The following is a 27,199-nucleotide window of genomic DNA, read 5'->3' on the forward strand; positions in this document are numbered from 1 at the left end:
ATACTGACCTAGCCAGTAATGCCTTCATCCCATGAATGAATAATGAGGAAGGAGGACGAAGAAAAAGCTGACAAAGCTAGGAAAATAAAACACCACCTACCTATCCACAACAAAATCATAGCTTTATACACTGTCACTGAAACTGCATATTGTACCATCAAGTCTGGAGAGCAACCCTAGTTTAATGGAGAGTACATTAGGAGTAGATCTATCTAAAATTGAAGTGCTAAACTGGTGAAATTGCAAGATAGGACCACTTGCATGGCAACCAATGGATGTAACATACAATAGAAAAATAGTTCCGCAACTAATGGACCATACCAAAGCCCTGCCAAATCTTCCTGTGATATGTGTGGAAGTAAGCAAGTCTCAGAAGAAAGTGGCTATACAAATGTCCTTTTCCCCATCGTCACTGGTGCAAGAATTTAGCATATCTGTTCGAAAAGAAAGACTAAATGTTTTGAACATTTTCACATATTTTCAGTCAAGAGTGTCCAATGAATAGTATACCTCACCTCTGGAGGCCCCCAGCAACATGCACCATTTTTTAATCCAATTTCAATCACTCCACTTTAATATAAAGGAATGGTTGAAGGTTCTGCATGGTACAAAGGTGATGTGTGGGCACTGACTATGTTATGGTAACAATATTGAGGACTTGTGCTCAGGAACTAGCCACACCACAGCTAAGCTGTTCCCAAACAGCTACAATATCGGCCAAGTGGAAAATTGTCCATGTGTTTCCTCGTCTCAAAGCAAGTCAAATCCAACCCAGACAATGAACATTCAATCAGTCTACTCTGGATCATTCACAAATTGTCAAAAGTGTTCTCAAGCATCATTTGCTCAATGATAACCTGCTAACTGTTGCTCGTCCTAAATTCTGCCAGGACTATTCAACTCTTGATTTCCAGTATCAAGATTTCTGGTATCAAGAAAAACTGAAGTCAATAGGAACACAGGATGAGAATAAAGCTACTCTATGCAGTCATAGCTAGCATGATGGATGACTGTTGTGGATTTTGGAGGTCAATTTTAGCCAAATACTGCATTCGGCAGGAATTCCTGATGATCAAATTCTAGGCCCAACCATCTTCAGGTATCGATTATCTATCATTTCATCATCAGTTCAGATATCAAGATCTTCACTGTACAATGCTTAGCACCATTAATGACTCTTCAGCAATCTGTGACCATATGCAACAAAACTAGGACAATGACTGAAAATTGGCAAGTAATATTCACACCATCACAGGAGTACCGGGCAATGATTGTCTCCAACAAAAGAAAATCTAACACTACCCATTGGATTCCAATGGCATTGAAATCACTGATATTCTACCACATTCCTGCTTCTCCTGTTATCAACATCTTTGGGTACGTGGGGAGGTTTAGTATTGGCCAGAAACTGAACTGGATTAGCCATAAATTCTATAGCTATAAAGCAGATCAGGGGCTACGAATCCTGCAGCAATCAAATCACCACGTGACTTTCCTCATAAAGCATACTGCTCACTTGTAATCTATTGATTGAATGTGATAGTTAACTTGTATATAATATCTGTTGGATTCTTCAATACCATAAACAATAACATTGCAACATCAGGTAAAACATCCTGTTGGAAGCAAATGATACATTAATGCTCACACTCTGAATAAAAAAAAGATTGGTCTACACTTATTCCAGTTGATTCTTAGTGGATCATGTACATTTTCTGTATATGGTAGCTACCCTTTTCAAAGTAAAATAAGAAATCGGCTTTTCATTTCTAGATTTGGCCAGTTCGTTAACTAAAGTAAAATTAAAAATCACACAACACCAGGTTATAGTCCAACAGATTTATGTGGAAGTGCTAGCTTTTAGAATGCTGCTTCTCCATCAAGGTAACGCATGGGGCAGGATCATAAGACACAGAGTTTATGGTAAAAGATAACAGTATCATACAATTAAAACAACATATTGGACAAACCTAGATTTCTATTAAGTCTTTCATCTTTCAGAGTGGGTTGCAGGTTTTGGTTCATTAATATGTAAATCCCAGAACTTGTTTTAAGTCACATTCTCAAGATAACTTAAGGTTTAATACAAAAAAAAAGTGACATCTCAGCTCAAACAATGTATTAAAAGTGTGAGGTTAGAGTCTGCCGATGTCCCAATTTTGAAGCAGACCGGTTATATTTCCAAAGTAGGAATTTATAAAATATTACATGGATTGATGCCTGCAGGTTGTGTGCTTTTTGAGTAAAAATATACAATGTATTTGCAAATATAATTCTGTACATGCAAATTCACCACACAGACTTGTGTGTGTGTGTGTGTGTATGAGAGAGAGTGCTAGAGTCTGTGTGCATGAGTGCGACGGAGTATATGGATGTGAGTGTGGGGGATGTGTGTGTGTGTGTGTATCTGAGAGAGGGTCTGCATGAGTATGTAAGAGTGTGTGCGTATGGTGTAGTGGAGTCACCTGTAGTATGACATGAACCAAAGGTTCTGGTTGAGGCTACCATCATGGGTACTTAACTTGGCTGTCTGCCTCTGTTCAGTCACTCTGCATTGTTGCATATCCCGCGGTCTGCCTGGAGGATGGACACCCGCAGATGCGAGGCTGAACGTCCCTGACCACTGAAGTGTTCCCCACCTGGGAGGGAACTCGCCTGTCTGGCGAATTTAAATTAGGCATAGGAGTTTCCAGAATTTTCAAGATAAGCATAAATTTAATTTTCAGTCCAACTGTGTTAACTCTGAAAAATCAACCTCTTCAGATGTTACAACACACCTCTAGGACATGAACCCCGGTCTCCTATGTCAGAAGTAGGGACACTAACACTGCGCCACAAGAATCCTAACTTCCCACCTTTGTTTCTTTCATGTATCCAGTAGTGTTATCACATACAACCAAACCAAATAGCTTTTCCACCACCAAATCAGATGACTTTTTTTTTGCAAGCATTAACCATCACCAGTAAAGTACTTGTGTAACCAGTTGGAAGTTTACCTGCAAAGCCCATTATGGTTAAATGTAAACCAACAAAACTGAGAGGGGCAGGCAGAAATTCCCTCTGCTTTTTTTTCTTTTCTTTTTATACCCAGAAGTGTCTCAACTGAGTGATTTTTGCCTCCACCAAATCACCATGACCTTTTTCTTAAACTACGAATTGTCACCTGTAAAACACCCATGTAGCCAATGACATATTTACAAGCAAAGCTTATTAGTTGCAATGCAAACCATCAAAAGTGAGAGGGAGGGAGAGGTGAGAGGGAACTAAATAAAATTGGAGTTGGAGAGAAAAATAAAGAATTGTATCTGCCCGCGGTGGCTATTTCTCTCTAAAGGCATCGAGAACACGAGACACCATGTGCCACCTCTCAAAAGACATCTAGCTAGGAACTTAACAATGGAAAAGGAAAACTTCTCTCTTTTTATTTACACCTTATTCAAAATGCCTGTGCAGGTTTATCTGGCCAATTATGTTTTCTATTTTTTGGTTTATCTTTGTCACAGACAGAGGAAATACCATTTTTTTTCAAGAGCTGCATCAGAAATGTGGCAGGGGCATGGAGGCATTTAAAGTTCAAGAAATCATCCAAACAATAACACCAATTTAACACCAGAATTGAAGACTCACCCAGTGCAGTTGTTCATACTGACAGGAATGTAAAGTTTCATCACTGGACTAATAATCCAAATCATAAATATTATCTATCGAATGATACTCAGCACATGAAGTGTTTTTTTCAGTATCTTTGTCAAGAATCTGTCTGAACAAGTACAGATTCAACTACCTGAGATTTAAACCAAGTACATTCATTATTCCTGTATTTGAGGAAATTGTAACACTCCAAGCCAATAATTTGATGGCAAAGGTCCTGATTTAGCAGTTCAGCATATGGCAAGTTGCAAAACTGAGCTTACTTTCCAACAAAAGGGCTTGGGTTCTGTTAAATTTAGCAGACTTGGTTGTTACTTTTGTGTAAATATACCAAGTTCATACAAGATGCATTTGTTTGATTTAATCTCGTCCAATTGCTCCAATGCATATACAAAGACAACATCTTCCTGTCTATATTTGAATTACACAGAGTACAATGAAATTGCTTTATTTGCATACAGGTACGCACTAACCTCCTTAAATAGCAATTGTTATTCCAAAAAGCCATTTGGTAAGAGAAGCAGAGAGAATATTTTATACAAATTTTTGAAGTATTTATTCATGTAGCTGCAAATTACATGTCAAACACGAACCTCACCTAACAATTACAATCTCAGTTTGGGTCGAGTTTAAGGTCACATGTCAATTCTCACTTAATGGCCACCATCTGCATACAATTAAAGACAATTAATATGAAATTAAATCTCATCACATTAAGTTAAAACATCCCTCTTTTAGCAATAAATGTTAATTGAATTGATCTATTTTCACTGATACATCTTTTAGTTAATCAAGCCTGGTGGATTAGACTACCATTTGGTATGGGCACTTGAGGTATTATCCTGGACCTCACTGTTGAGGTTATTCCTTTTAGATTGCATTGTCTCTAGTTTGTGTGGATTATTCAGGTCACTGCCTTACATAAGACTTTCTATTCTTTCATTCAGGGAATGTATATTTCACAGATTGGGCTTGTATAATTGCCTTTAAGGAGACAGCAATGAACTGCCTTGTCTAACCACCACAGTGCATTTAGTGTATGAATGTGCACAATATTGTTAGGGAGAGAAGTCAAGCATTGGGGCCCAAAGACATTGAAGAAGTGAGACTTTTCCAAATCAGGCTGGTGAGTACTCTAGAGAAGTTTTACAGGGGTTGATCCCGTGCATTTGTTGCCCTCGCCATTCAGAAGACCACAAGACAGAGGAGCAGATATTAGACCAATTGGCGTTCAATCATGGCTGATAAGTTTCTCAATCTCATTCTCCTGCTTTGTCCTCATAACATATGATCCCCTTGATAATCGAGTACCTATCTATCTCAGTCTTAAACATACTCAATGATTTGGCCTCCACAGCCTTGTGTGGCAATGAATTCCACAGATTCACCACTCTGGCTGAAGGAGTTTCTCCTCCTCTCCATTCTAAAGGGTTGTCCCCTTACTCTAAAACTGTGCTCTTAGTTCCTAGTTTTTCCTACCAATGGAAACATCTTCCCAACGTCCACTCTGTCAAGGCTGTTCAGTGTTCTGTGAGTTTCAACGAGATATCCCCTAATTTTTCTAAACTCCATCAAGTATAGACCCAGAGTCCTCAAACATTTCTCATATGTTAAGCCTTTCATTCCTGGGATCATTCTAGTGAACCTCCTCTCGACCTTCTCCAGGCTGTGATATGGGGCCCAACATTGCTCGCAATATTCTAAATGTGGTCTCACCAGATCCTTATAAAGTCTCTGGAGTACACTTCTGCTTTTATATTCTAGTCCTGTCAAAATAAATGCCAACATTGTATTTGCCTTCCTGACTGCCAACTCCATCTGTAAATTTACCTTAAGAAAATCCTGGACTAGGACTCCCAAGTCCCTTTGCACTTCGGATTTCTGAGTTTTTCTACCCATTTAGAAAGTTGTCTATGCCTCTATGCTTCCTGGCAAAGTGCATGACATCACATTTTCCCACATTGTATTCCATCTGCCACTTCTTTGCCCACTCTCCTATCCTGTCTAATTTTTTCTGCAGCCTCCCTGCCTCCTCAATAATACATGTCCCTCCACCTATCTTTGTATCATCTGCAAACTCAGCCAGAATGCCCTCAGATCCTTCAGCTAGATTATTAATGTATAAAAGTGAAACGTTGTGGTGCAACACTGACCTTTGTGGAATACCAATTGTCACCCACTGCCATTCTGAGAAGGACCCTTTTATCCCCACTCTGCTTTCTGCCAGACAACCGATCTTCTATCCATGTTAGAACTTTGCCTCTAATGCCAGCTTACTCAGTACCTTGTGCAGCACCTTGTCAAAGGTCTTTTGGAAGTCCAGGTAGCTAACATTCATTGGCTCTTCTTGGTCTAACCTGCTCATTACATCTTCAAATAATTCTAGCAGATTTGTCAGGTATGACCTTCCCTTGATAAAGCCATGCTGACTTTGCCGTATTTTACCATGCACTTCCAAGTATTCAGAAATCTCATCCTTAACAATTGACTCCAAAATCTTACCAATAATTATGGGCTAATCAGCCTGTAATTTCCCATCTTCTTCCTTACACCCTTCTTACATGAGCGATTTTTCCAGTCCTCTGGGACCTTCCATGACTCTAGTGATTCCCAAAAGATCACTACTAACACCTTCACTATGTCTTCAGCTATCTTCTGCAGAATTCTGGGTGCAGTCCATCTTGTCCAGGTAATTTATTCTTCAGACTTTTTCAGTTTTTACAGCACCTTCTCCTTGGTGATGTCCACCATACTCACCTCTACCCCCCCCCTTAGTCTCTTGAATTTTTGGGATGTTACTCGTGTCTTCTACCATGAAGACTGATGCAAAGGACTTGTTCAGCTCCTCAACCATTTCTTTTGTTCCCCATTACTAATACTCCAGTGTCATTTACCAATGGCCCAATGTTCACTTTCACCTCTCTTTTGCCCTTTCTATATCTAAAGAAACTCTTGCAATCTTCTTTTATATTATTGGCTAGCTTATCCTCATATTTAATCTTCTCCCTCCTTTTATTTCTTTATTCGTTGTCCTGTGGTCTTGGTAAACTCCCAACCTCCTGGTTTCCCATTGCCCTTCGCCACATTATATGCTTTCTGTTTTGCTTTTATGCTATCCCTGACTTCCCTGGTCAGCCATGGTTGTCTCATCCTCTCTTTAGCGTGCTTTATTTTCCGAGGGATTTTTCCAATCAAATTACTCTCAGACACTCCTGCTATTGTTGTTCCACTGTGTTTCCTGCATGTTCCTCTCCCAGTCAGCTCCACCGTCAAACATCTGTAATTGCCTTTATTCAAATGTAATACCATTATATTTGATTCCAGCTTCTCCCCCTCATCGCAGAATGAATTCTGTTATAGTATGGTCACTGCCTCTAAACAGTTCCTTCATCTCAAGTTTCCATATTAAGTCTGCTTCATTGCGCAACTCTAAATCCAGTATTTCCTGTTCCCTCATGGCCTCCACCACAAGCTGCTCCACATTCCACAAATTCCTTTCCTTGCAATCTGATTTTTCCAGTCCATCTGCATATTGAAATCCCCCATGATCACCGTAAACTTAACTTTCTTAAACTTGCCTTTTCTATCTCCTGGTGTATCTTGTGACCCACATCCTGACTGCTGTTTGGAGCCCTGTGCATAATGCCCACAACAATTTTTATTTACCTTTGTAGTTCCTCAACTTTACCCACACAGATTCTACATCATCTGGCCCCAGTTCATTTTTTTGCTATTGATTTAATTTAATTTCTTACACATAAGGTAATCCCACCCCCTCTGCCCACTGCCTGCCTTTTTGATAGGACGTAAATCCTTGGATATTTAGCTCCCAGTCCTGATCCCCTTGCAGCCAAGTCTCCGTGATGCCCACCACCTTAAACCTGCCAATTTTGATCTGCACCACAAGCACATACCACATAACATTGATTATGTTATACCTTTGTAAAACATTTTTCCCCCAATTAGTATTCACTGACAAAACATGGTTGGCTATTTTTATTTGAATACTGGATTAGTGGTGCTGCTGTGCTCTTCCAGCACCACTAATCCAGTATTTGATTTTCAGCATCTGCAGTCATTGTTTTTACCTTATTTTTGTTTGAAGTCTAATGTAGAAAAGCTGTATGAAAGTTTGTTTTATTCAGTTCTTGATAAATTTATTTGAACTTCTGTTGTGACATAAGGAGAGATGTTGCAAATATGCATCTTTATATTTAAGGACAACAATGAATGAGATTACGTAACTGGATGTTCTGTAATTTAAAAAAAAAGGCTTTCTAACCATGTGATTTCCAGGTGTTATATTCAGCAGTTACTGTTAGTTGAATTTTAATCTGGGCTGTTAGAATCCTGCTGTTTTGGTTGGAAGTCAAATAACCTTGTGGGAAAGACATCAAAAGCTTTTTAAGAGATGGGGTTTCACAGATTACTAGCTGCAGAGACATAAAATTCAGCAACAACCCCTAGACAGCAGTTACTGTTTTCTAGCTCAGTTAAGTGCCTCAGTTGAAGATTGACCTCCAGTCTGGAAAAGCCAGATACTGATCCTTCTAGAAAAACTAAAGCCCTAAAGCAAAATCATCTTGCAACATGATTTGATCAAATATCAGTATTTCTCTCATCCGAACAGAAGTTTGATTTGAAGTCCTCAATTCTACAACTGTTAACACTGATATTGATGACAGATGGCCCACACAAAATCTTTTCTTCAATCCTGGTGTTTTAGTTCCTTGGCACAAGGATATCCATACTCCCTCCTTACCATGTGTCCGTTCTAAACAGTTCCATGTCATTTCCCTCTTCTAGTATGATATTGTCCTGCCTCATTTGTGTGTGCTCTTCTTGCCCTTACTAATTTTATATTTTATATTTTCATCTTACAAATAAACTATTAAGTGAATATTTGCCCAGCAGGGTATTTTGTCTGATGCAGCAATGATTGTGGTCTCCTCCCGCAAGAAGAGGTGCTGGTGGAGGATAGCATTACATTGAATATTCCAATAAACACTTATTATAGTTCACCACAATATAGAAACTGTAGCTTTCGGTCAGAAGTGTTTAAGCTATTAGAGAATCACTGTTAGGCTTGCATTCTATAATGATCTGAGCTCACATGTCCTTCCTTTTATGACATGCTATCCATGTGATAAGTCACTTTGTTTCTCTTCCAGGATTTTGGACACAATGCATTGGAATATAATCAGCCTGTGAAATATTTCAAATAGTAGGAATTAAAACAAAATCCCAAAATTAAACACAATAACAGCAATTATGTACTTGTAGCCTGCAGTCATTTGCCAAACAATGTTATTTGCATCTAACTTCCTGAAGAATATGCTTTTCATGAGCTATATCAGACTTCTCATTCCTGAAGCCCACCATTCCATTTGGAAGCAGAACATTTTTGCTGGCTCTGGGATAACTGATAACACCCCACTGTAGCGTATGGTTAAACTGTATGCTAGCATTCTCCAGTCCATGTGGTTTACTTCAGGATGTCAATCTAATATATCTATATCTGCCAGGAGAGATGTAATTTCCTTTGCCTGAGTTTTCCTGGCACATGAAATTCTGTCCTGTTACCTTCCTGCAATACTGGGTCCACTTTTTCCCTTTCTGTCCAGAAGACCCAATTATATGTATGCATTAATTCTCAGATCATGTTTTGTTCAGCTCTTTGTGTACCAAAGTTTGATCTCTCTCACCTTGTGGCTAAGTAGAAGTGGAAAAAGCTTGAAATTGACGAGATTGACACCTTGGATTTTTTTTAGAAAAATAGGGACATTCGAATATAAGAGCAGGAGTAAGCCATTTGCCCCTTTGAGCCTCCTCCACCATTCAATACAGAATGGCTAATCATCCAAGTTAATACTCTATTCCTGCTGTCTCCCCATATTCTTGATCCTTTTAAAATCATAAGTATATCTAATTTCTTCTTAAGCATTTAAAGTTTTGGCCTCCAACACTTTTTCTGTGGCAGAGAATTTCACAAGCTCATCACTCTTTGGATGAAGAATTTCTCCTTCTTTGTCCAAGAAGGTCTTCTCCTTTATCCTTTTAGACTGTGACTCCTCAGACATCAAGCATCCTTCCTGCTGTCTAATTCTGTGTCAAGGGTGTGGTGCTGAAAAAGCATAGCAGGTCAGGCAGCATCTGAGGAGCAGGAGAATTGATGCCTTGGGCATAAGCCTTATGGATTTGAGATTTCCCTGCCCCCACCAACCCTGTAAACTCCAGTGAATACAGTCCTAATTGATTCAATCCATCTCCGTACATCAATCTCACCATCTTGGGACTCATTCTGGTCATAGAGTCTATAGCACAGAGACAGGGCCTTTTGCCCAAACTGGTCCATGTTGACCAAAATTTCCATCAACGCTAACCCCATCTCCCTGCACTTGGCCCATATCCTTCTAATCTTTTCCTATACATGTATAAGTCCAAATGTTGTTAATGTACCCACCTCAACCACTTCCACTGGCAGCTCATTCCATGTGCAAACCACCCTCTGTGTAAAAAAGATTCCCCCCCCCCACAGGTTCCCTTTTATCCTTAAACTAGTCTTCTAGTCCTCGATTCCCCAACCCTGGGAAAAAGACTGAGTGCCTTCACCCTATCCATGCCTCCCATGATCTTATACAGCTCTGTAAGGTTCCCCTCCCCCCAACTCCCTCAGTCTCCTACGCTCTAAAGAAAAAAGGCCTAACTTGTCCAACCACTACCTACAACTCAAACCATTGAGTTCAGGTCACATCTTTGTCAATTTCTTCTGCACTCTTTCCAGTTTAATAACATCATTCCCGTAAGAAAGTGACCAACACTGGACAACAATACTCCAAGTGAGGCCTCATCAATGTCTGTATAACTGCAACATAACTTTCCAACTTCTATACTCAGTGCCCTGACTGATGAAAGCCAATGTGCCAAAAGCTGCCTTCACTGTCCTGCCTACTTGTGACTCCACTTTCAGAGAACTGTGAACCTGTACTCCAAGATCTCTCTATTCGACTACACTTAAAGCCCTACCATTTACCATTCTGGTAAACTACTTTTTTGCACAACTTCAATCGTGAACATCCATCCTTTAATGAAGAAACCAAATACGCGCAATACTCCATGGTTTTATCAATGCCTTGTACATTTGTATAAAACATCCTTGCTCCTGTAATCAAATCTTCTTGCTATGAAGCAAACATATAATTTTCTGCCTTTACTGCCTGCTGCACCTACATGTTTTTCAGTGACTGGTGGACAAGGGCACCCAGGTTTCACTGCACTTGCTCCTTTCCCAATCTATCCCCATTCAGACTATTAAACCTAGCTGCCTTTTTTTTCTACGACAAAAGTGGATCACTTCACATGTATCTACATCATACTGCATCTGCCAGGCAATTGTCTGGTTATCCTGTCCAAATAGCACTGACGTTTCTCTGCATCCTTCCCACAGCATGTCCTCCTGACCAACTTAGTATCATCTGCAAACTTAGAGATATTATATTGAGATTCCTCCTGATATCACTAATGTATAATGTGATAAGCTAGGGTCCAAGTATTGATAACTACAGTATTCCACTTGTCACTACCTGTCACTGGGAAGTGAGGGTGAAATCCCTGTTTTTATTCCTATTGTTTCCTGCATGCCAATCAATTTTGAATCCATTTCAGTGCAAGAACCCCTACTCCATCAGTTTAACTTTGATGATTTTTTTAATGTGGGACATTTATTGAAAGCCTTTAGAAAATTACATTTATTGGCTCCCTCTTGTTTAATCCACTCATTATATTCTTAAAAAGTAAATTCCCGAAGATTTTTCAAGCCTTGACTTTCCCCTTCATAAATCCATGTTGATTCTGTCACAATCTCCCAAGTTATCTGTTATTCCATCTCTTAGAATGGACAGTAGCATTTTACTCACTTTTCATGTCAAGGTAACCAGCCTAAACATTGCTTTCTCTCTCTCCTTCTTTTTAAATAATGGGGTTACATTAGCTCCAATCCACAGGAACTGTTCCCAAGTTTATAGATATTTTGGAAGATACCATGAGCGCATCTACTATTTCTAGGGCCACTATATAAAGTACTCTAGGCTGAAGGTAATCAAGCTCTGAGGAATTTAGAATCATAGAATAGAATCCCAACAGTGTGGAAGTCGGCCATCTGGTCCATCCCCACCCCTCCGAACAGCATCCCATCCAGGCCCACCCTCTCCCCTATCCCTGGGACCCTGCATTTCCCATGGCTAAGCCACCTCGCCTGCATGTCTCTGGATACTGAGCAATTTAGCATGGCCAACCCAAGTAACCTGCACATCTTTGGACTGTGGGAGGAAACCAGAGCACCCAGCGGAAATCCGTGCAGACATGGGGAGAATGTGCAAACTCCACACAGTCGCCTGAGGGTGGCATCAAATCTGGATCCCTGGTGCTGTAAGGCAGCAGTGCTAACCACTGAGTCACCATGCTGCCCCACAAATTCCATTTGCCATTTATATTCATTACTATTAATTCTTAATTATCATTCGACCTGGAGTTCCACTCAATTTTTTAGATATTACCTGCCTTTGTGAACCGAAAGCTACAGTATATATTTAAGAAGTCATTTTTTTTTGTTCCTCATTTTTATTCCCATATTTCTGACTGTGCAAAAATACAGTTACCTTGCGAATGAAATTTTTTTTGTCTCATGTTTGACTGGCCATCTACGAAATCGTAGCTTGTTGGCTAAAAATGAAAGTGCTTCATTGGTGCCTAATTTAACCTGTTTTATATTTTAAGACTTTCATTTCCAGTGCGACCATCCAGTGGCTGTGTTGTCTTTGACTTTACCTGTTTCTTTTTCCCTCCCCTGTTACTTATTTGCACACTCTGAAGTTTTCTGCTTTTCCAAAAATCCTCCTTATCGAGTATTTTCTCCTTGAGAATTTTTTTGCTGCTTTCAGTCATGTGCACATTTACATCTGTAAAGTGGTTGGATAGGTCCAGCCTACCCATATTGGAAACACTGAACTCCACTTGTTGGGAGTTCATGACATCTGTGATATCTGTGAATATCCTGATGTAGCTGCCGCACTGGTTTCCTGCTGTTTTTTTTTCTTCATTTGCACAGACTTTTGGGAGGGTGACATTGCCATTATGGAACCTACCCAGCTGAGTAATTTTTTCTTGTGTCCAATAAGGAAAGTCTGTTCAAGATGGTGTATGTCCTGCATACGTATGCCCGAAATATCGATTCTCCTGCTCCTCAGATGCTGCCTGACCGGTTGTGCTTTTCCACACCTTTCGACACATTTGCCTAGCCTGGGTTTCAACACGACTGGCGCAACACTTAGCAGAGTATTTGCCAAGTTTGTTGTATGCTTGTGTGAGGTGATGTTGCCAAGAGGCAAAACGCTTGGAACAGCACATTTTTATTTTTGAAACTTCAATGCAAAATTGAACAAATGTCGACAGCAAAATGGTTAATGGTTAATAAGTATTTCCTTTTCTGACAACTTATTTTACTGAGATACAGAAGCCAATTGGTCACTATGCATTAGTTGACATGAACATTTCAGGAAAACTTTCCTCCGTATTTTTAACTTTCCAAATATTGACTGGAAAAACTACAGTTCAAGTACTTTAGATGAGTCAGTTTTTGACCAATGTGGGCAGGATGGTTTCTTGGCACAGAATGTAGACAGGCCAACATGGGGTGAGGCCACATTGGATTTGATACTGGATAATGAACCCAGCCAGGTGTTAGAGTTGGAGGTAGGTGAGCACTTTGGTGATAGTGACCACAATTTGGTTGTGTTTACTTTAACAGTGGAAAGGGATAGGTATGAACTGCAGGGCAAGAGTTATAGCTGAGGGAAAGGCAATTATGATACGATTAGGCAAGATTTAGGAGGCAGAGGATGGGGAAGGAAACTGCAGGGGATGGGCACAATTGAAATGTGGAGCTTATTCAAGGAACAGCTACTGCATGTCCTTGATAAGTGTGTACCTGTCAGGCAGGGAGGAAGTGGTCAAGCAAGGGAGTTGTTGTTTACTACAAAAGTTGAATCTCTTGTCAAGAGGAAGAAGAAGCTTATGTTAAGATGAAACATGAGGTGAGGGCGCTTGAGAGTTACAAGTTAGCCAGGAAGGACCTAAAGAGAAAGCTAAGAAGAGCAAGGAGGGGACATGATAAGTCATTAGCAGATAGGATCAAGGAAAATGCTAAAGCATTCCATAGAAATAAAAGAATGATGAGAGTACAATTAGAGCAAACCAAGAACTGTAATGGGAGGTTGTGGTGTGGAGTCCGAGGAGATCATGGAAGTGCTAAATGAATATTTTTCATCAGTACTCGCACTAGAAAAAGACAATGTTATTGAGGAGAATACTGAGATGCAGGTTACTGGACTAGACAGGATTGAGGTTCACAAGGAGGAGGTGTTATCAATTCTTTAAAGTGTGAAAATAGATGAATCCCCTGGGCCAGATGGGATTTATCATAGGATTCGCTGGGAAGTCAGAAAGAAGATTGCAGAGCCTTTGGCTTTGATATTTATGTCATCATTGTCTACAGGAATAATGCCAGAAGATTGGAGGATAGCATATGTGGTCCTCTTGAAGGAAAGTAGAGACACTCCTGGTAATTATAGACCAGTGACCCTTACTTCAGTTGTGGGTAAAGTGCTGGAAAACGTTATGAAAATAGGATTTATAATCAGCTAGAAAGGAATAAGTTAATTAGGGATAGTCAACACAGTTTTCTGAAGGGTAGGTCGTGCCTCAGAAACCTCATTGACTTATTTGAGAATGTGACCAAACAGGTGGATGAGGTGGTGTACGTGGATTTCAATAAGGTGTTTGATAAGGTTCCCCATAGTAGGCTATTGCACAAATTACTGGGGTATGGGGTTGAGGGTGATTTAGCAGTTTGGAGCAGAAATCGGCTAGCTGAAAGAAGACAGAGAGTAGTGGTTGATGGGAAATGTTCATTCTGGAGTTCAGTTAGTAGTGATGTACTACAAGGATTTGTTTTGGGGCCACTGCTGTTTGTCATTTTTATAAATGACCTGGATGAGGACATAGAAGGATGGGTTAGTAAATGTGCGGATGACACTAAGGTCAGTGGAGTTTTGGATAATGCAGAAACATGTTGCAGGTTAAGAGGGACATCAATAAGCTGCAGAGCTGGGCTGAGAAGTGGCAAATGGAATTTAAAGCAGAAAAGTGTGAGGTGATTCATTTTGGAAGGAGTGACAAGAATAAAGAGTACTGGGCTAATGGTAAGATTCTTAATATGAAGATGCCGGTGTTGGACTGGGGTGTACAAAGTTAAAAATCACACACCGGGTTATAGTCCAACACATTTAATTGGAAGCACTAGCTTTTGAAGCGCTGCTCCTTCATCAGGTGGTTGTGGGACCACCTGATGAAGGAGCAGCCGTCCAAAAGCTAGTGCTTCCAACTAAACCTGTTGGACTATAACCTGGTGTTGTGTGATTTTTAACTTGGTAAGATTCTTGGTAGTTAGATGAGCAGAGAGATCTCGGTGTCCCTGTACATAGATCCCTGAAAGTTGCCGCCCAGGTTGATAGGATTGTTAAGAAGGTATACGGTGTGTAAGCTTTTATTGGTAGAGGGATCGAGTTTTGGAGTCATGAGGTCATGTTGCAGTTGTACAAAACTCTGATGTGGCCGCACTTGGTGTATTGCATACAGTTCTGGTCACCGCACTATAGGAAAGATGTGGAAGCTTTGTAAAGGGTTCAGAGGAAATTTACAAGAATGTTGCCTGGAATGGAATGAAGGTCTTATGTGGAAAGGCTGAGGGACTTGAGGCTGTTTTTGTTAGAGAGAAGAAAGTTGAGAGGTGACTTAATTGAGACATACAAGATAATCAGAGGGTTTGATAGGTTGGATAGTGAGAGCTTTTTTTTCCTCAGATGGTGATGGCTAACATAAGGGAACATAGCTTTAAATTGACGGGTGATAGTTATAGGACAGATGTCAGAGGTAGTTTCTTTACTCAGAGTAGTAAGGGCATGGAATGCCCCATCTTCAACAGTAGTAGACATGCCAAATTTAAGGGCATTTCAATGATCATTGGATAAACATGTGGATGAAAATGGAATAGTATCAGTTACTTGGGCTTCAGATTGGTTCCACAGGTCGGTGCAACATTGTGGGCCGAAGGGCCTGTACTGCGCTGTAATGTTTTATGTTCTCTGAATAGGTTTGTGTAATTTATATTCCTGAAATGGCTTTATCCCCTTCGTTTGCTTCTGTGGGAGGATATGCACGATCCAGACCATAGTGAAAGAAAGCCTGCAATAGAAAAAAATATAGTAAATGCAGCTGGTTATCCATTATAATGCAGTGACATTAATGGGACTTTTTCTCCTTTGTTAATCTGGAGACTTTTAATGAGCATAATCATCTCCAACTTCATGAATGCAGTAACATTAAACAGCAAATTGCATTCAATGATGTGAACGAAACTGAGCACATTGCAAGTAACATGTTAATCATTTCAAAATATTTAATTACTTGGTGTTTGGATGGCCTTAAGTTTTCTGCTCTCTTCCTTGAATTAGAAATGCAAGATCTTTCCAAAATGTCAAGTATTTTCAAATGTATTATCTCCGTTTATTTAATATGAGATCCAAAAGTCACTGAGTAGCAGACTTTTGTCAACTGGTTCTGAACATTAATTCAACTGGGTATAACCACTTGTATCTCTTTCTGCCGCTGTCTCCTTTTATTTGACCATCAATAGCACCAATTGCAGCCTAGTTCTGACAATAATGAGAATAATTACTCTGGGAAGCTGGCTCATTAACACTAATTCTGACAATAATGGGAATAATTACTATGAGAAGCTAACTCATTTAATATTATTTCAGCTGTTTGTTCTTCTTGTCCTTAATATTGTATCAATTTTCTTCTCCCATGTTATAGATACTCTTGATTTACATTCAACCTTTTTGGTTTACAGTATACACCTAAAATGTCCCAGATGCAACATCAAAATTTTAATGTTGTACATATTAGCATTTTTGAATCTTCTATGTGCTGTGGTATGAGACTAAAGACATATTCAATATTATGTTGCATTATCTGAAAGAAGAAAACAGAAGTTTCAATTTTTGAATATATACTGATAACAATGTGCATAATTAAGTCCCAAACACAATCCAGACAACACAGGGGCAATAATTTCTCCCTTGCTATTGATGCTCAAAGATCATCCCCTCAATGTATATATCATGTGTGTTGGTATCCCTAATGACCTCATTGCATTTCAGACCACTTCAGAAGTGACAATTTCAGGTTAGAAATAACAATGTTTGCACCAAGAATGAAGTTTGCAGAATAAAAGTTTCATGTTCTATTTTAAGTAGTAGGAGGCAATAGAATCACTTATTTGATTGCAGTATCTGAGTGAAAATACCAAAGCTGCAATCATACAATGGTGTTTAAATGGGAGATAGAGAAAGATTCATGCCAATATTCAATGGCAGAAATTCTGAATTAATAAGCATTTGTTTAATAACATTAAATACTGTTGCTGATATCGTTGATAAAGAAATTGCAAATTGGCTTATTTATTCCTTTAAAGAGGTGCATTTTTATGTACTCGACCTGAATTATTAACTCCTCAGATTTTTCTCCACAGATGCTGCCAGACGTTTTGAGCTTTTCCAGCAATTTATATTGTGGTCATTGTTTATACATTCAGCGACAGTGTGAAGCTGACACTCATTTCCAAAATTAGCATACAGATCAAGTGAAAAGACCCAATGTGACCCAGAAACAAAGCAGATGATCCCAGAAGGAAAGATTTAAAAAATAAAAGTCAAACTTAGAAATTAATATGCTGGTCATGCTGCAACTCCATTTCAAAACATACAAGTTTTGTTGGACCATCATGTGTCCTTTGCAAGTCTTGCTGGTGCTTTTTCCCCGAACAACTTAGTGCTTAGACTTTTAACTAGAGTTATGATTCACCTTGCACTTATTGGCACAAAGTCAAACTACTAGACATTAAGCAATATGCACTTTCTGAAAACACATGCTAACTTTTAAAATTTCTGAACTGCTGATGAAATTTCATCATTTGCCAACAATTAAAACTGTCTCCTTTTTTTTTGAATCTGTAACACCACTAAACTTAATGTGTCTCCATTTTTGTGTTGTAAATTGTGGTAATTGTGCTCAGAACATCAACTTAATCACTGTTGTGGTGAAATTAAATTTGTTTTTACTGCACCTGGCTGACTTATGAACCTGCCTCAAAGGAAGAACATGCTGATATACTGAAAAGAAAAGCAACAAAAAGACTATGGAAATGTAATGTGGAAAGTAGAATTGATTTCTGTCCCTTAATACATTTTCCCAATCTTGGTTTTTGATTTAAATACCATCCATTCCAGATGGAACAAAAAAGATGTTTAATCGCATTTTAAGAACTATTAATTTCAATTATATGAATACTTTAATGAAATTTTCACTAATCCAATTTTATTCTCAGGTAATTTACATTGAGTGGATGGTCACCAGTTTGGAAAGCACCTATTCTGTGTTATGATCCCCATTTGATGGTGATACTGCACAGCCCAGATCCCAGAATGAAAACTGGCTTGATAGTTCATATATTTAACTTTTGCAGTTGCTTACTGTGGTGGTTAGTCACAGAAACACATTGGTAAGCACTACAGATTTTCTTTACCAGGACAGTCAAGTTACTTACACACAAAAAAAACAAAGTTAGATATAAAGCTGAAACCAACAAATGCTGGAGATCATACTGGCTCAGACAGCACCTATGGAGAGAGAGCTTGCTGAAACTTTCTCGTATCTATCAACCTGATGGCTCACGCACTATCCCTCCAACGGGGACGGCCTGGCAGCTCAGTGGTTAGTACTGCTGCCTCACGGCGCCAGGATTCAGGGTTCGATTCCAGCATCGGGCAACTGTGTGTGCGGAGTTTACATATTCTCCCTGTGTCTGCATGGGTTTCCTTCAGGTGCTCCAGTTTCCTCCCACAATCACAAAGGTATGCAGTTAGGTTAATTGGCCATGCTAAATTAATGTAGTCTCCAGGGATGTGCAGGTTTGGTGGATTGGCCATGATAAATTGCCCATGGTGTTCAGGGATGTTTAGATAAGGTGCATTAGTCAGGGTAAAATAGGATAATAGGCCTGGGGAGTTACTCTTTGGAGGGTTGGTATGGACTTGTTGGGCCGCAGAGCCTGTTTCCACACTGTAGGGATTCCATGCTTAGGAAGCTTCACATTCTGGAGACCACTTCTGCAAGGTTGGCTCTGTCAAGTGAACTAAAGAGGGAAAGTTGATATTTCTGTTCTCAAGTCAAGTTAATACTAATGGCTTCAATGTGTTTACTTTGCCTGCCAACAACCTGACCAGTATAAATATCAGAGGCATTAAAAACAAAGTGGACTATTGTAAGGTCCAAGTCCAAATTTGGTGATAAATGGGAATTTAAGCTGCTAGCGTTGCGTAATCTCAAGCAAAATAGCACTCTTCTTTAAATTGCAAGACAGACAGCAAGATATTACCACTTAATGAGGAGTCAGTCAAATTTAAAATTCAAAATTCAAAACAATTGTTTAAAAATTACTCTGGGATACCAAGTGTGATTATTCAGATCCTTGAATTTGAACCAAAATATGGTAAAATGGAACACAATTGATTTTAAAATTTTCCCATTTTTATCAAGGCTTCTCTTAACACTGCTTTTTCTAGCAGAGATTAGGAGACATATAAGTACACTGCTTGACTCAAAAGTAGAATTACTTGAGCAAGAAAACATTTTCAACAAGACTACTTTAATTTTCTAATTTATGTTGTAATCACAGTAGGTATTGGTTGGAGTGTGGCTCTAAATTTGATTTTGACCAAATTCAATGGAACTGGAATGGAAGCAGTGCAATAATTATTTAACTTATTTAACGCAAAATATTTAACGAGTAAATAAAGTATCTGAGCAACAGATCAATTGGTTGTTCATCTCTCTGCTAATGAAGTTTCATTGTACATTACATGATTGAGAGGATTACAACATTAACATAGTCGCTTCCGGCTGGATTTGCTACAAAGCCTGATCAGTGCTGGATAGCTTATCTGCACCTGAGACAATTGCTTGTATTTCCAGCCATCTCCTCCAATCCCAGCTGCTTCAAAACAGCACAGTGAACCTTTCATCAGAGAATTTCATTGTGGATTCAGGTGGGAAGGAAGAAGGGCCACCCTCTCTCCATGGTGCCAGCTGGTGTGAAGTGAGCTTGTGAATATTTGCAGGGCGAGGTATGTGGGGACATGGTAAGTGTGCCAGGACTGTGGAAGGGGTGATATGAGTCAGATGGGAAAGTGTATGGTCAGGGGTTCACTTATGCATACAGTGAATCAAGACCATACGGTATACATTACCTACATAACTATTTGGGTTAGTATGTTCCAAATAGTCCGAGTCAAAGACTTCTTTTGGCAATGTCTCAAGGGGCAAGACTTGCCAATTGTCAGTTCTGAACAAGGATCACTGGACCCAAAATATTGACTCTGCTTTCTCTCGGCAGATGCTGCCAGACCTGAGTTTTTCCAGAATGTTTTTGTTTCTGATTTTCAGCGTTGCAGTTTATTTGTAAAAGGGTCATTACATACCTCTGGAGCAGGTGAGACCCTCTTGGCTCAGAGGTAGGAATATGTCTGGAAAAAAAATATAGGGAATTGCTGATGAAAACGTCTGCAATTTTGGCCTTCTGCTTGTGTATCTCTGCCTCTTTATCGTCACTTTTACAAAACTCAGGTATTGGCTGTATTTTCTATCTGAATATCTGTCTTTCCAGATTTTGCTGATTTTTGAACTTAATTTTTTTACTACTTGTAATTTTTTGGTACAGTTGTTTATTGGATCAAAATTGTCAGTCGTTGATCTAAATGAGGTTCCAAAATTCCTAGTTTTTTTTTTAAGAACATTCTCTGGATTTGCAATAAGTAAAAGCAAAATACTTTAAAGATGCTGGCAATCTAAAAGTGCTGCAAAAACCCAACAGATCTGCCAGCATCTGTGGAGAGGAACAATTAGCATTTCAACTCTAAACATGAACTGTTTCTCTCTCCACAGATGCTAATAAGTCTGCTGAAGTTCCTCAACATTATGCTTATTTCTGAATTTGTAATAAACTCAATAATACTGGACTGAACAAAGAAAAGTTTCACTTATGTGTTTGAAAGTAATTTCAAATTCTATCTTACTAGATTGGATAAGAAGATTTAAAAAAGCTTGGACAGGATGTAAGTTAACAGCAGCACAAGTACAATGCTCCTTTTTTTAAAATGTTAAAAATTTCTACATGTCTATTTTTAAAAAGTTGCAAAAACTTTCTCTTTGTGATCAAAGTCCCTTTTTACCTTCAACTCTGGCACTAAAATATCTTGTCAGCTGCCCTAATTTTGAAAATAAAACTTTAAGCAGTACATCTGAATTTTATTTGTTTTTAAAATTCCATTCCTTCCTTTTCTTGTTCCAATTGCATCTAATTTACACTGTTGGAATAATAGGTTGGGATGATTAATTATAATTGGAAGTTCAAAAGAAATTTAACTAAATGAAAACTCATGAGGCAAACGAAGACACAGATAATTCATGCATGAAAATGTATGGTATATGCAAATGTGAACCTCACAGTTCATTCATAATAGTCATTTCTGTGACTCACGTTTTGGATATGTCTGTTTTAATTATTCTTGACCTGATTGAAAATTATTGGTCCTTTTGTAAGGTAGTATCCGATGTTTATTTCTCTCCTTGGTTGTCAGGGCATGTTAGTTCAAAACAGTCACCAAATAAGTTAATTTGATTGGTAAGTGATTTTTAAATTGCCCCATGATGCAACTATTTTCAACTCCTCGGGATACTCCAAGCATCTTTTACTTTAGTGCTGATACTATTGTACTCATGAACTATTCTGTTTCATTGGATTCCAAGCCTGCATCATTATCCTATCATGGGATTCCACCTACCATGGATTCTCAGCATTGGATTTCTGTTCTTCATTCTGGAGGCTGCTCTATATGGCTGGACCAGATCTATCGAGTTTGGTACATCTCTATCTCTGATTCATCTAACAGTAACTCTTCATTACACAACACTGTAACCTGTTTATTCATAATTTTGGTGTACATAATACTGATTAGGCTTTCTTGCTGTTTTCCATTTTTCCCTTATGTCTATATTGAGAAGTAATTTTTTTTTAAAAAATCACAATTGACATTCATTTACAATTATACTACAGCTCTCCTTTCTTTCAGCTACTCCTCAGCAAGCTGTTAATGTTGGACAAAATGGATTCACACTCTCCAAACTGGTGAAAAAATGTTTATTCCATTTTTTAAATTCCTTCATGGTGAGACAGAGCTAGGATTTGGAACAAATAAGATGTTAGCAGAGTGAAACCCCAATGGGGATGAAGAGAAGCCTGAAGAAACGGAACCATTTTGAATTTTTCTTCACAACATTGTGCAATCTCTAATGGATTCCAACTGATGCAAGAGACAGGACTAATGATGGAGTCAAGGGGAAGAAAGCAATGTTAGCGCTGAGAACAGAACAGCTTTCATTTTTCCAACTCCTGCTGAATTGGAGAAAATTCTAGCTTAAATTTTAAGACTTCAAATCAGACAGGGTTTTAGTCAGCAGTGAGAGAATGCAGTTGAGTCTTATGAACATACAGGTGGAATCTAACTGAAGCCTACGGAAGTCATCAAGGGCAACAGGAAGATTATGATCAAAGAGTTGGAAGATTGATCATCAGGAATCTAAACCTGGATGTTTGCTGAGTCATAGAGACTCTGGATTTCATCTTAATGATGAGTGAGACTCACATTTATAAATACAACTTCATTTGAATTGATGCAATTTTCACCAGTAGAAGAAAGGGGATGGATGTGACCTACAAGGGAAATGTGAACTCTGTGACACGTTGACTGTAGAAAGGGAAATGTGAGAGTTACAAATTTTTAAGTGCTTTTGATAAACTAATTGTGAAATTCTGTAAATCTCAGTCCTTCAAAAGTGAAAAGTAGTCTTTCTATGTCAATGAAAGACCAGCTACTTTTCACTCCATTTTTAAAACAGCTATTTGTCTACATTTAAAGCGATCATTTATGTTATGTTATATCATTTACAAACAATTAACCCAGCAGGGAGTTCTAAATTCCTAGTTTGACAGCTGGAAGAGAACTAAACATTTGGCTGTTTTTAGAGTCATAGGGTAATACAGCAGAGAAACAGATCCTTTGGTCCAACCAATCCATGGCAATCATAATCCCAATTTAAACAAGTCCCACCTGCCTGTGCTTGGCCCATATCTTTCAACATTTCATATTTATGTACTGATCTAAAGGTCAAATCACGACACCAGGTTAAAGTCCAACAGGTTTATTTGAAATGACAAGCTTTCGAAGTGTAGCCCCTTTGTCAGGTGAAGTGAGAAGGGGTGGGGAATTGAGGCCAGTGTGTTGACACCTTCCTAAACAAAGAGACAGATTCTCAACCAGTCAATGACTAAAAATATCCATGATTTTCACCCCTCCGGCTTCTCACATGAACTGTCTTTATTCATTTGTGCGATGCGGACGTCACTGGCTGGACCAGCTTTTATTACCAGTCCCTATTTGCCCTTGAAGGTGGTGGTGAGCTGCTTCTTGAACCGCTGCCATCCATCTGCTGTGGGTTGACCCACAATGCCATTAGGGAGAGAATTCCAGAATTTTGACTCAGCAACAGGGATATATTTCTATGTGTCTTAGAGAGGAACTTGCAGGTGTTGGTGCTCCCATGTATCTAAGACATAAGACATAAGACATAGGAGTGGAAGTAAGGCCATTTGGCCCATCGAGTCCATTCCGCCATTCAATCATGGCGGATGGGCATTTCAACTCCACTTACCCGCGTTCTCCCAGTAGCCCTTAATTCCTTGTGACATCAAGAATTTATCAATCTCTGCCTTGAAGACATTTAGCATCCCGGCCTCCACTGCACTCTGCGGCAATGAATTCCACAGGCCCACCACTCTCTGGCTGAAGAAACGTCTCCACATTTCTGTTCTGAATTTACCCCCTCAAATTCAAAGGCTGTGTCCACGGGTCCTAGTCTCCTCGCCTAACGGAAACAATTTACTAGTGTCCACCCTTTCCTAGCCATCTATTATCTTGTAAGTTTCTATTAGATCTCCCCTTAATCTTCTAAACTCCAATGAATACAATCCCAGGATCCTCAGCCGTTCCTCGTATGTTATACCTACCATTCCAGGGATCATCCATGTGAATCTCTGCTGGACACGCTCCAGTGCCAGTATGTCCTTCCTGAGGTGTGGGGACCAAAACTGGACACAGTACTCCAAATAGGGCCTAACCAGAGCTTTATAAAGTCTCAGTAGCACAACGCTGCTTTTATATTCCAACCCTCTTGAGATAAATGTCAATATTGCATTCGCTTTCTTAATCACGGACAAAACCTGCATGTTTACCTTTAGAGAATCCTCGACGAGCACTCCCAGATCCCTTTGTACTTTGGCTTTATGAATTTTCTCACTGATTAGAAAGTAGTCCATGCTTGTATTCTTTTTTCCAAAGTGCAAGACCTTCCATTTGCTCACGTTGATTTCCATCAGCCATTTCCTGGACCACTCTCCCAAACTGTCTAGATCCTTCTGCAGCTTCCCCAATTCCTCAGTACTACCTGCCTGTCCACCTAATTTTGTATCATCGGCAAACTTCGCTAGAATGCTCCCAGTCCCTTCATCCAGATCATTAATATATAACGTGAACAGCTGCGGCCCCAACACTGAACCCTGCGGGACACCGCTTGTCACCGGCTGCCATTCCGAAAAAGAACCTTTTATCCCAACTCTCTGCCTTCTGTCAGACAGCCAATCCTCAATCCATACCAGTAGCTCACCTCGAACACCATGGGCCCTCACCTTGCTCAGCAGTCTCCCGTGTGGCACCTTATCAAAGACCTTTTGGAAGTCTAGATAGACCACATCCACTGGGTTTCCCTGGTCTAACCTACTTGTCACCTCTTCAAAGAATTCTAACAGGTTTGTCAGGCATGACCTCCCCTTACTAAATCCATGTTGACTTGTTCTAATCCGACCCTGCTCTTCCAAGAATTTAGAAACCTCATCCTTAATAATGGATTCTAGAATTTTACCAACAACCAAGGTTAGGGTAATTGGCCTATAATTTTCCATCTTTATTCTTGATCCTTTCTTGAACCATGGGGTTACAACAGCGATCTTCCAATCATCCGGGACTTTCCCTGACTCCAGTGACTTTTGAAAGATCTCAACCAACGCCTCCGCTATTTCCTCAGCCACCTCCCTCAGAACTCTAGGATGCAGCCCATCGGGGCCAGGAGATTTATCAATTTTAAGACCTTTTAGTTTTTCTAGCACTTTCTCCTTTGTAATGGCAACCATACTCAACTCAGCCCCCTGACTCCCTTTAATTGTCTTCCACTGTGAAAACTGATGCAAAGTACTTATTAAGTTCTCCAGCTATTTCCTTATCTCCCATCACTAGGCTTCTAGCATCAGTTTGAAGTGGCCCAATGTCTACTTTTGCCCGTTGTTTGTTTCTTATGTATTGAAAGAAACTTTTACTATCATTTCTAATATTACTGGCCAGCCTACCTTCATATTTGATCCTCTCCTTCCTTATTTCTCTCTTTGTTATCGTTTGTTTGTTTTGTATCCTTCCCAATCTTCTGATTTCCCAGTGCTCTTGGCCACTTTAAAAGATCTCTCTTTTTCTTTAACACATTTCCTGACTTCCTTTGTCAGCCATGGCTGCCTAATCCCTCCCCGGATAATCTTTCTTTTCTTGGGGATGAACCTCTCTCCAGTGTCCTCAATTATACCCACAAACTCCTACCATTTTTGCTCTCCTGTCTTCCCCGCTAGGCTCTGCTTCCAGTCTATTTTTGTCAGTTCCTCTCTCATGCCCTCATAATTACCTTTATTTAACTGTAACACCATTACATCCGATTTTGCCTTCTCTCTTTCAATCTGCTGCCCTTGTCCTTCCAGAAGCAAGTGGTTGTGACTTTGGAAGGTGCTATCTCTGGATCTTGGGTGAATTTCTGCAGTGCATCATGTAAACAGTACACGCTGCTGCTACTGAGCATTAGTGGTGGGAAGGAGTAGATGCTGGCTTCTTTGTCCTGGATGGTGTCAAGCTCCTTGAGTATTTTGGAGCTGCACCCATCCAGGCAAGTGCGGAGTATTCCATCACATCATTTCCTCATGAAGGACTCTGGCCCGAAACGTCAATTTTCCTGCTCCTCGGATGATGTCTGACCTGCTGTGCTTTTCTAGCAACACACTCTCAACTCTGATCTCCAGCATTTGCAGACCTCACTGTTTCCTAGTATTCCATCACACTCCTGGCTTGTGTCTTGCAGATGATGGACAGGCTTTGAGGAGTCAAGAAGTGAGTTACTCACCATGGTATTCCTAGCCTCTGACCTGCTCTTGTAACCAATTTATGGCGAGTCCAGTTGAGAATTTTTTTTCGTCAATGGTAATCTTAAAGTGAAATTAGTGGGGGATTCAGTGATTATAACACATTGAATGGATACTTTTTATCATCCACAGGTTCAAAACTGCACACAGTACTCCTCAAAACACATTTTTCCATTTTTGGTTGCAAATTGGATGTCATGTTTGCCTATTTTAATGTAAGTGATTAAATTCATTAGCAACTCATGGGCTGTGAAAGACTGTCCTGTGGGATGGACGTTACCCAAAGGATTTCGCTATCTAATGAGCCTGGGGTGTATGTAAAATCTGGATAAAAGATGGTCTCTGGCTGTACAGCCCAAATCATGACTGGCAATCAACTGACACAGATGAATAGTATTGGCCTGACTAGGTTTGGCTTTGAAAGTCAGTCTTGGATACAACGCCTTACACTTGACACAAACATACTGTAACAGGGCTCTGAAAAGAGTACATAGAATGATTCCCAGATTTAGGCGGCTTTGTTTTCATAGAAATGAGATTATTGGCAGGGATTATGATTCTACTTTTACATTATCTGTATTTTTCATTAATTAAAATGTAGATCTAAGCAGGATGATTAACTTGGATTACAACTATACAAGTAGAGGGCAAGAACACTGAATTAATGAATCTGTAACAAGCATAGTTAGTTTGTGAAATAAATTACTGACAAAAGTAATTAACATTTTGTCATTAATATCTTTTAAAAAGAGCTGGCAAAGTGTCTGCTTAAGAATGTATTTTAGAGGATTATAGAAATGCAGTTGGATCGGGAAATGGTTTACTGACTATAACAAGGAACTGTACCTTTTTTGCTTTCTAGATATTATTAGGTCTGGCAGTCCTAAATATAAACAAAATTTGCAGCTTTTTAATCAATGTCTTAGTACTTTCTTGGTATTAAAAGTCCATGAAATTCATTGAGCAGAATATAAACATTAAATAGCAAAGTCCAAGCGCATTATAAAAATTTCCACAACAACT

Source organism: Chiloscyllium punctatum, chromosome 49, assembly GCF_047496795.1.
Source record: "Chiloscyllium punctatum isolate Juve2018m chromosome 49, sChiPun1.3, whole genome shotgun sequence".
NCBI lineage: Eukaryota > Metazoa > Chordata > Chondrichthyes > Orectolobiformes > Hemiscylliidae > Chiloscyllium > Chiloscyllium punctatum.